Source organism: Ursus maritimus, unplaced genomic scaffold (genome assembly GCF_017311325.1).
Source record: "Ursus maritimus isolate PB19 unplaced genomic scaffold, ASM1731132v1 scaffold_20, whole genome shotgun sequence".
NCBI classification, from domain to species: domain Eukaryota; kingdom Metazoa; phylum Chordata; class Mammalia; order Carnivora; family Ursidae; genus Ursus; species Ursus maritimus.
In genome coordinates this window covers 22,409,339-22,421,094 of record NW_024424453.1, presented here as the reverse complement: position 1 = coordinate 22,421,094, position 11,756 = coordinate 22,409,339, and positions in this window count along the sequence as shown.

Below are 11,756 nucleotides of genomic sequence, written 5' to 3'. Positions count from 1 at the left end.
GTCATGATCTCCAGGTTCTGGGATTGAGCCCCACATTGAGCTCCCTGCTCAGCGGGGAGTCTGCTTGTCCCTCTCCCCCTGCCCCTCCCCCCTGCTCATGCTCTCTCTCTCTCTCTCTCTCAAATAAATAAAATCTTTAGAAAAAGAAAAAAAAAGACAAATTTTTAAAAGTAAAAAAAAAAAAAAGTAAAAATTGAAGGAAAAAAACAAAAACATAAAACCACAGCTTGTCCTTTGTGCCCAGCACCACAGGTCAACTGGTGTGGGCTTCTGTACCCTAGGCTCACTGAGATCACAAGCTCTCCACAAGCTGGACCTGCTAAGGTATAGGGGAAGAGAACATCCCCACAGTTTCTTGGCCCTTTTAAATCACAGCTTTTTTTTCTGTGCCTCAGTGTGACCAAGGCTGGTGTGGGCCTACAAGCCCTCTGTCATGATCTGACCCACCAGTTATAGCATTGGGACCCTCCAATTATGGCCTCTGAACCTGCCCCTTATGGCAGCCAGACCCTGTTCTGGTCTGGGCCCTTGAGGTGGAGGGGGAAAGAACATCACCACAATTCCCCAGCACCTCTAAACTGCAGCTTTTCCTCTGTATCCCAGTGCACCTAGGGCTGGTTGGACTTGTGGATCCTGGGCTCACTGAAGTTGCAAGTACATGGAGATGGTTAGCCCTGCTTGCCATAGTGTCTAGACCTTGCTGCAGTCCAGGCTTCCAAGGTGGGGTGGGAATATAAACTGTGTCACTCTCCAGTCCCTCTGACCTACACAGCTTTCCCACAGCTCCTCCACCACTTGGCAGAATTCTAGTGTTGTCTCTGTTATATGCAAGTTGCTTTTTTAAACCTCAGGATTTCTTTTTTCTGTGCCCAAGGACAGAGGGGTCTGTTTCTGATCCCTCAGGGCTATTCCTCCCTACTGCCATTTGCAGGAATGGGGTGGGGGTTCTCCTTGTTACTATGTGTCCATTTCTCTCACTGTTCTCTTGCCATTCTCTCTGTCTTTGGTCATTCAATAGCTGTTCAGTCAGCCCTCAGTTCTTCTTTAGGAGGAATTGTTCTACTAATAGGTATAATTTGGTGTGTTCCATAGAGGAGGTGAGTTGAGTCTTCCTATGATACCATCTTGAACGGGAACTCCCCTCTTGAAGCGTGAATTAATAAATGAGGAATTCTTTGTGCGTGCAAATCAAGGCATTCTGTCCATTCACCAAATACTACCCATAGACTTGTAGCTGGATAAAATCTCACTCACTGACTCAAAAGTTTTAGCCTTCAATATCATCAGCTTCTTAGCTTTTAACCCAGAGGCCTGTACTGATGGATAAAGTTGTTTCAAGCAGTAGCACATAACCCAACTTCAGCCTTTCCCTTGAAAATTATTGTAATAGGGCTGTAAAGTCTGGAAGACAGGCTGTTTCCCCCATTTCTCTGTTCCCTGGGTGTTTTGCTGGGTTGTGTTCTAAGACATTCATATGGAACATAGTCCCCAAATGTAAGACAGTTAATCACAGCTCAGACAATCAGTGCTCCAGACCACAAAGGCAGTTACTTCTCCATTATAGGACTTCCGACTTGAACTGTAATCTATACCATTGGCTTTCTGGGTCACAGGCCTTCAAACTACACCACTGGCCTTCCTGGGTTCTCCAGTTTGCAGATGGATCACAGGGCTTCTCAGCCTCTCAATCACTTAAGCCAATACCTTATAATAAATACCTTTATTTAAATATCTTTATTCACTTATTTAATCTTAATTATATATATATATACATATATATGTGTACCTTGACTACACCTAATACACCTACCACAGTGGATAAACTAGAGCATTTCACTAGCAAAACCCTTGCAGTACACTGACTGTCAGATTCTTAGAACAAATAAAAATGATCATATACTACATAAAAAACTAAAACATGCAAAATGACTTCTCAGCAAAATTTGTGATTACAAAGTGTACCCCATGAATATGTATCACAGACTAGGTTGAGCATAGTGGAAATAATAAGTAAATTACCAACACTAATAGTTAATTTTATGTATCAACTTGGCTGGGCTACAGTCCCCAGACATTTGGTCAAATATTACTCCGGATATTTCTGTGACAATGTTTTTGAATGAGGTTAACATTTAAATCAGTAGACTTTGGTAAAGCACAATGTCCTCCATGGTATGGGTGGGCCTCATCCAATCAGTTGAAGGCCTCCCCCATGAAAGAAGGAATTCTGCAGCAGACAGCCTTTAGACTCGAACTGCAACACTGGTTCTTTCCTGAGTCTCCGTTACCTCATGAGCCAATTCCTTAAATAAATCTCTCTCTTTCTTCATACACACACACACACACACATACACACACACACACATAACCACACACACATCCTATTTGTTCTGGTTCTCTGGAAAACCCTGACTAATACACCAGCAAAGATGGTTTAAAGTAGTATGTGATCCAAAAATCCAATACAATATGCCACACCTTTAAATGTAGCCTGTGGCAAAATTCTTTTTTTAGTCCTTAATCTTACATTAAAAGAAAACTATATAGACCAGATGTTGCAAACTTTGGGGCTTTATCTAACCTACAGTGTGCTTAGTTAGACTACCAATGCAAATTTTTTGTTAATTTTAGAAGTATTTAACAATTAAAAATCAGGATATTTCACTGTTGAGTTGACTTTTGGATTCAGATTTCTGCTTCTCTTGGAAAACCAGGGGAGCTGGTCCCATGGAGCTGGCACTCGTGCTTAGCAAAACGTGGCTGGAGCTGAGGAGCTGCTAATTTAGACAGGGTACATCCCCCGCCATTCAGTCTCCATAGTCCCACCCTCCATAGTCCCTCCCTTTTCTACATCACCTACCTGGCTCCTGTGGGCATTTAGGTGTGTGATCTCTGATAACAACAGGAGGATAATGAAGAAGAAAAAGAATTCAAGGAGTCCTGCCTTTCTATCTTCCACCAGAGTCAATGCTCACTGGCTGGGTGACTTTTGACAAGTCTATAACTTTTAGGAGCCTTGCTTTTCTCTTGGGTAAAATAGGGCTAATAGTACAGATCCTGCATGATGTTTATGAGGATTAAATTGTATAATGTTTGCACAACACCTGGTAGCTATTATTATGATTAGTTTATTCAGATGCAAGCCATACTCTATTCAGGAAAGATGGAGCTAAGCCAGCCAGGGCATAGAGGAGATCGGATTCATGCTGTGAATGCTGCTTCCTTATGCAACTTGAGCAATATGGAGTTAAAAAATGCAGTGTTAGATATTCCATTAATTCCTTGCAATGATCTTGGGAGGTTGCTATTGCTGTTACCCACATTTAATAGGTGAAAGTGCTGAGGTTCAAGAGTCCTGGCCCCTGTTCTCTCCTGAATACATCTTAGTATCACAGCTCTCACCAAGTGCATTATGACAATTACCTATGCCCACATCTGCTTTTCCTCCTGGGCAATGAGAACCTCAAAATATGGGACAAATGGGAGTCCTGCCATAGCCCTGGTGGATCACAGAGGGCCAGGCTCAGGAAAATGCTCAGCCAACCCTGGCTGAATCAGTCCATCAACAGAGGAAGGCGCCCACATCAGAGAATCAGCACAAGTCCCAGAGGCAGGTGCTGCTCTGGTCTGACTCCTAGACCACTGTTCTCTCCCCTCGACAAAAACAGTGATATTTTCCCTTTCACTTCCTTCATCTGCTCTGGGACCCACTACTTCTTCACCAGATGAACATTGGGAGTTTCACCTGTGCAGTCAAATGTGGATCCCAAGGCAGTGATGGAGGCTCCAACAGAAAGAAATGTGACATCAAATTCCTGTGATGTGCTAGAGAATGCTGAAATGTACTACAGGAAGGTACCTCTGGCACCTTCCAGAATTGCCAGTACCTGGGCAGCCCAGGCTGCTCCCCTATCTTCACCGTACCCCACCACCTCCCTAACCCAGGCTCTCCAGCACTCTGGGACCTGATCCCCTGTACAACATGAAAACATTGTATCTAACACAACAGATGCTACAACAATCTTAAAAATCAGATTTTAGTCTAACTTACAAAGTCACCCATTTTAAGTGCACAGTGTGATGAGTTTTGACAAAAGTATGCTATCTTATAACTACCACCACAGTCAAGACATACAGTTGATCCTTGAACTCCCACACAGTTGAAAGTCCCCATATAATTGAACTACTAATAGCCTATGGTTGACCACAAGCCTTATCAATAACATAAACAGTCAATAATACATATTTTGTACATTATACATATTCCAATAACATAAGCTATAGAAGAGAAAATGTTACTAAGAAAATCATGTGAAAGAAAACATACATTTACAGTACTATACTGTATTTATTGAAAAAAATCCATGTATAAGTGGACCATGTAGTTCAAAAGTTCCTGGCTTCAGGCTACCGAACTGCATCCTGTTGCTATACTCTGGCTCTTTCTAAAATGTCATAAAAAGTAAGTTTAGGAGCAGGTTAAGATGGCGGAGGAGTAGGGGACCCCTTTTTCAGCCGGTCCCCTGAGTCGAGCTGGATAGGTACCAGACCAGCCTAAATAACCACGGAATCAGCCTGAGACGCAGGAAGATGCATCTGGATCCCTACAAATGAACATCTCCAGCGCTGAGGTACGAAGCGGGGAGTCGTGAAACCGCGCACAGATATCGGAAGAAAAACGGAAGGGGGAGGGAGCCGCCGCATTCGGGCGCCAGGAAGCGGCAGCCACCCGCACGGGGGAGCGGGCGGACTCATGGATGGCACCCGCGAGAGAGAGGAATGAGACCGGTGAGCCGGGACCGCGCGACACCAGGCATCTCGCAGAACACCGGAATCCCGGTGTGCTCACGGGATCCAGACTGAGACCGGGAGCTCCCGGAGCGCGAGCGGGGCGGCTGGCGGGCCACCTGCACGGGGGAGCGGGCAGACTCGCGGTCGGCACCTGCGAAACAGCAGACTGAGACCCTGAACCGGGTGCGCGCGCGACTAGGCTTCTCACGGAATTCCGGAATCCCGGTGTGCTCACTGGGCATAGACTGAGACCGGGAGATCCCAGAGCGCGCAGGGCGGCTGGCGGCGTTAGAAACACAAAGGACAGAGACGCGCTGGCCCTGGAAGTGAGGGCAGGGACACCGGGTGTGGGGCACACATCCCAGGACGCTGCAGGGTTGAGCAGCACCAACAGTAACAGAGTTAAAGTGGCCAGAACATCAGAGGAGAATGGGCCGCAATCCCTCTGTTCTGTGACATTTCAGCCTCTGCTGCTCTGACTCTCAGAAGAGGCATAGCCGGCCGCCAGGGAAAGCCGCCAGAGAACAAAAGCCTGGAAATACCGGCTCACAGCGTGCCCATCCCCATCCCCCCTCGCAGGGGACACGGAGACTCTACCCAAACAGGGTTGCCTGAGTATCGGCACGGCAGGCCCCTCCCCCAGAACACAGAAGGCAGGCTGAAAAATCAAGAAGCCCACAACCAGGATCTTACATTTAGTCTTTAACATTTGAGTTTATTTTTGTGTGTGGTGTTAGAAAGCAGTACAATTTTATTCTTTATTTGTAGCTGTCCAGTTTTCCAACACCATTTTTAAAGAAACTGTCTTTTTCTCCATTGTATATTCTGCCTACTTTAGTCATAGATTAACTGACCATGTATATGTGGGTATATCTCTGGAATCTCTATACTGTTCCATTTGATCTATGTGTCTATGTTTTTGCCAGTACCATCATGTTTTGATTACTACACCTTGTAGTATAACTTGAAATCTGGAATTGCAACACTCAGCTTTGTTCTTCTCAAGATGACTTTAGCTATTTGGGGTCCTCTGTGTCTCCATACATATTTTAGTATTATTTGTTCACTTCTTTGAAAAAAATGCTGTTGGTATTTTGATGGGGTGCATTGAACCTGTAGATGCTCTGGTACATATAGACATTTAACCATATTAATTTTTCCATCCCTGAGCATGGAACATCTTTCCATCTTGTTTTGTTTTCTTCACTTGTCTTTCATCAGATGTTTTATAGTTTTGAAAGTCAGGTCTTTCACCCTTGTGGTTAAGTTTATTTCTAGGTATTTTATTACCTGGGTGCAATTATAAATAGTGGGTCATTTTATTTCTCTTTCTCCAATTTTATATTAGTATATAGAAATGCATGATTTCTGAGTATTAATTTTGTATCCTGCCACTTTGCTGAATTTATTTACTTCTAGTAGTTTTTGGTAGAACCTTTAGAATTTTCTATATAGTATCATGTCATCTGTGAATAGTGATGGTTTAACGTCTTCCTTACCAATATGGAGGCTTTTTATTTATTTTCTTGTCTGATTGCCGTGGCTAGGACTTCAAGTACTATGTTGAATAAGAGTGGCAAGAATAGATATCTTTGTCTTGTTTTTGACCTTAGAGGAAAGCTCTTAGTTTTACCCATATCGATGTGATGTTAACTGTGTGTTTTTCATATATGGTCTTTATTAGGTTAGAATATGTTCCTCTAACCCCCTTTTGTTGAGAGGTTTTATCATGAATGGATGTTGAATTTTATCAAATGCTTTTTCTACATCTATTGAGAGACAATCATATGATTTTTATCTGTTTCATTGTTGTGTGTATGATGTGGATTTGCGAATATTGAACCACCTTGCATCCCAGGAATAAATCCCACCTGATCACGATGAATGATTTTTTAATGATTGCCACATGTGGTTTGCTATCAGTTTTGTTGAGGATTTTTACATCTATGTTCATCTGGGATATTTGCCTATAGTTTCTTTTTTGTAGTGTCTTTATCTGGTTTTAGGTTCAGGTTAATGCTGGCCTCATGAAATGAATTTGGAAGCTTTCCTTCCTCTTTCTATTTTTTGGAATAGTTTAAGGAGAAACTCTTTTTACATCTGGGAGAATTCACTTCAGAATCCATCTGGGCCTGGACTTTAATTTTCGGTAGCTTTTGATTACCTATTCCATTTCATACTCTATAATCACTCTATCTTAGTGTTTTTTTATTTCTTGCTGGTTCAGTTTTGAAGATTTGTATGCTTCTCTAGAAATCTGTCCATTTCTCTAGGTTGTCCAGTTGTTGGCATATAATTTTTCATATAGTATTCTCTTATAATCCTTTGTACTTTCTGTGGTGTCAGTTGTTACTCTCTCTCATTTCTGGATTTTACTCATTTGAGTCCTTTCCTTTTTTTCTTGATGCATCTGGCTAAGGGTTTGTCAATTTTGTTTATCTTTTCAAAGAACTAGTTCTTCGTTCTTCATTTGATTTTCTTTTAGTCTTCATGTCATTTATTTCTGCTCTGATCTTATTTCCTTTCTTCTTCTTCACCTTGGGCTTTGTTATTCTTCTTTTCGAAGTTCCTTTAGGTGTAAAGTTAAATTGTTTAGTTTAAGTTTTTTCTTGTTTCTTGAGGTAGGCCTGTATTGTTAAGTGTATTTCCTCTTAGAACTGCTTTCACTGTGTCCAGAGATTTTGGACCATTGTGTTTCATTTTCATTTGTCTCCATATATTTTTCTTTTTCATTTCTTCTTTGATTGCTCCATTGACTCATTGGTTGTTTAGTATCATGTTGTTAAGTCTCCATGTAATTATTTTTTCCAGTTTTTTTTTCTTGTGATTTATTTCTAGTTTCATACCATTGTGGTCAGAAAAAGGGGCATGGTATGATTTCACTTCTTAAATTTTTGAGGCATGTTTTATGGCCTAATATGTGATCTATTCTGGAGAATGTTCCATGTGCACTTGAAAAAAAATGTATATTGTGTTGGTTGTGTATGGAATGTTCTGTATATATCTGCTGTGTCCATCTTTGGTACAATGTGTCATTCAAAACATTTTCTTTATTATCTTTATCTCTTTATTTCTTCCTTATTATCTTTATTTCTTTATTTTTCTTTATTATCCAGGACATCTTTTCTTGTCAGATGATTTATCCATTGATGCAAGTGAAATGTTAAAGTCCCCTACTATTATTGTATTGCCCTCAATTCTCTATTTATGTCCATTATATTTGCTTTATATATTTAGGTACTCCAGTGTTGGGTACATAGATATTTATAATATTATATCCTCTTGTTGATTGATCCCTTTATCATTATCATTGTGTAATGCCCTTCTTGTCTTCTGTTACAGTCTTTGTTTTAGAGTCTATTTTGTCTGCTATAAGATTACTACTCCTGGACTTTTGTTTTTGCTTGTTTCCATTTGCATGGTCATCAATGCTTTTCCATCCCTTTGCTTTCAGTCTGTATGCATCTTGGTCTGAAGCAAGTCTCTTGTAGTTAGTCTCTGGCTCTTATTCTTTTATCTATTCTCCCACTCTATGTCTTTTTGATTGGAGGATTTAGCCATTTACTTTCAAATTAATTATTGATAGATTATGTACTATTGCCATTTTTTAAATTTGTCATCTAGTTGTTTTGTAATTCTTCTTTCTTCCTTTCTTTCTTCTTCTCTTGTTCTCTTTCTTCTTGTGATCAATGAGTATCTATAATGCTTTGTTTGGCTTTCTTTCCTTTTTATTTTTGTGCATCTACCATAGGTTTTGTGTTTGTGGTTACCATGAGGTTCATATATGATATCCCAAGTAAATAGCAGTCCATACTAACTCTTTTGGCCATTCAAGTTCAAACACATCAAACAACAACAAAAACTCTTTCTTTTACTTTTCCTCTCTCTTCCCTTTTACTCCTCAACACACTTCACATACATGTCTTATTTTACATCTTTTTATTCATATTTTTTCTTGTGTCAAGTTATACATTTCTTTTCCACTCTAAAGAAGTCCCTTTAACATTTCTCTGCGTTTAGTGGTGATAAACTCTTTTATCTTTTGTTTGTCTCAGAAACTCTTCATCTCTCCTTTCGACATCTGAATGATAACCTTGCCAGATATTCTTAGTTGTAGGTTTTTCCTTTTAGCACTTTGAATATATCATGCTACTCCCTTCTGGCTTATAAAATTTTGCTGAAAATCAGCTCATAGGCTTAGTAGGTTTTCCCTGGCAGGTAACTTTTATTTCTCTCTTGCTGCTTTTAGATTCTCTCTTATCTTTAACCATTGACATTTTAATTATATGTGCCATTGTGGACAATCTCCTTGAGTTCATTTTGTTTTGAACCTCTGAGTCTTTTGGAGCTGGATGTCAATTTTCCTCTTTAGATTAAAGGAATTTTTCAGTTATTATTTCTTTGACTAAGCTTTACATTCTTTTCTTGCTCTTCTTTCTGGGACCCTTTATAATGCAAATATTTGTTCGCTTAACATTGTCCAAGAAATTTCTTAATCTAGCTCATTTTTTTACATCCTCTTCTTCTACTGTTCAACTTGTGTGCTTTCCTATTAACCTGTCTTCCAGAGAGCTGACACATTCTGCATCCTCTAATCTTACTGTGATTCCCTCTACTGTTCTTTTTAATTTCAGTTATTGTATTCTTCAAATGTGACCGGTTCTTTTGATATTGTCTATCTCTTTATTGAAGGTCTTACTGAGTTCTTCCATCTCTCTTCTCCAGCCCAGTGAGTATCTTTAACAATCATTACTTTAAATTCCTTTTATCTAGGCATATTGCTTATCTCTGTTTCATTTAATTCCTTTATTGAGTGTTTTTCTTGTTCTTTCTTTTGGAGCATATTCCTCTGTCTCCCCAGTGCTTGACTTTCTGTGTTTGTTTTTATGAATTAGGCAAAATGACTACTCCTAAAGTTGAAGGAACATCTTAGATATGCTGACCCTATGTAGACATATGTATGCTTGGTGATTTTTGCTGGCTGACTGAGCTATGGCTATATATGCTAGTTACTCTTTTTAACCATGACTTTTTACAGAGAGAATAAAGAAATAATAATAATAATAATAATAACGTATGATAAAAATAAAATAACGTAAAAGAAAAAAAAAAAGAAAAAAAGAGAACAGGAAAGGAAAGAATAAAACTCAAAATGAAAATAAAAATGGGGCGCCTGGGTAGCTCAGTTGGTTAAGTGTCTGCCTTAGGCTCAGGTCAGATCTCCAGGTTCTGGGATTGAGCCCCACTTGAGTCTCCCTGCTCCGGGGAGTCTGCCTTGGTCCCTCTCCCCCTGCCCTCCCCTGCTCATGCTCTCTCTCTCTCTCTCAAATAAATAAAATCTTTAGAAAAAAGAAAAAAGACAAATTTTTAAAAGTAAAAAAAAAAAAAGTAAAAATTGAAGGAAAAAACAAAAACATAAACACAGCTTGTCCTTTGTGCCCAGCACCACAGGTCAACTGGTGTGGGCTTCTGTACCCTAGGCTCCTGAGATCACAAGCTCTCCACAAGCTGACTGCTAAGGCTATAGGGAAGAGAACTCCCACAGTTTCTTGGCCCTTTTAAATCACACAGCTTTTTTCTGTGCTCAGTGTGACTGCAAGGCTGGTGTGGGCCTACAGCTCTGTCATGATCTGACCACCAGTTATAGCATTGGGACCCCTCCAATTATGGCCCTCTTGAACCTGCCCTATGGCAGCCAGACCCTGTTCTGGTCTGGGCCCTTGAGGTGGAGGTGGGAAAGAACATCACCACACTCCCAGCACCTCTAAACTGCAGCTTTTCCTCTGTATCCCAGTGCACCTAGGGCTGGCTTGGACTTGTGGATCCCTGGGCTCACTGAAGTGCAAGTACATGGAGATGGTTAGCCCTGTTTGCCATAGTGTCTAGACCTTGCTGCAGTCCAGGCTTCCAAGGTGGGTGGGAATATAAATCTGTGGTCACTCTCCAGTCCCTCTGACCTCACACAGCTTTCCCACAGCTCCTCCACCACTTGGCAGAATTCTAGTGTTGTCTCTGTTATATATGCAAGTTGCTTTTAAACCTCAGGGTTTCTTTTCTGTGCCCAAGGACAGAGGGGTCTGTTTCTGATCCCTCAGGGTATTCCTCCCTACTGCCATTTGCAGAATGGGGTGGGGGTTCTCCTTGTTACTATGTGTCCATTTCTCTTTTCACTGTTCTCTTTGCCATTCTCTGTCTTTGGTCATTCAATAGCTGTTCAGTCAGCCCTCAGTTCTTCTTTTTAGAGGAATTGTTCTACTAATAGGTATAATTTGGTGTTCCATAGAGGAGGTGAGTTGAGTCTCCTATGATACCATCTTGAACGGGAATCCCTCTTGAATGCTTGAATTAATAAATGAGGAATTCTTTTGTGCGTGCAAATCAAGGCATTCTGTCCATTCACCAAATACTACCCATAGACTTGTAGCTGGATAAAATCTCACCACTGACTCAAAAGTTTTAGCCTTCAATATCATCAGCTTCTTAGCTTTAACCCAGAGGCCTGTACTGATGGATATGTTGTTTCAAGCAGTAGCACATAACCCAACTTCAGCCTTTCCCTTGAAAATTATTGTAATAGGCTGTAAAGTCTGGAAGACATCTGTTTCCCATTTCTCTGTTCCCGGGTGTTTTGCTGGGTTAGTGTCTCTAGCATTAGTTCCATAAACATAGTCCCCAAATAAGACAAAGTTAATCACAGCTCAGGACAATCAGTGCTCCAGACCACAAAGGCAGTTACTTCTCCATTATAGGACTTCCGACTTGAACTGTAATCTATACCATTGGCTTTCTGGGTCATCACAGGCCTTCAAAACTACACCACTGGCCTTCCTGGGTTCTCCAGTTTGCAGATGGATCACAGGGCTTCTCAGCCTCTCTCAATCACTTAAGCCAATACCTATAATAAATACCTTTATTTAAATATCTTTATTCACTTATTTAATTTCGACTATATATATATATACATA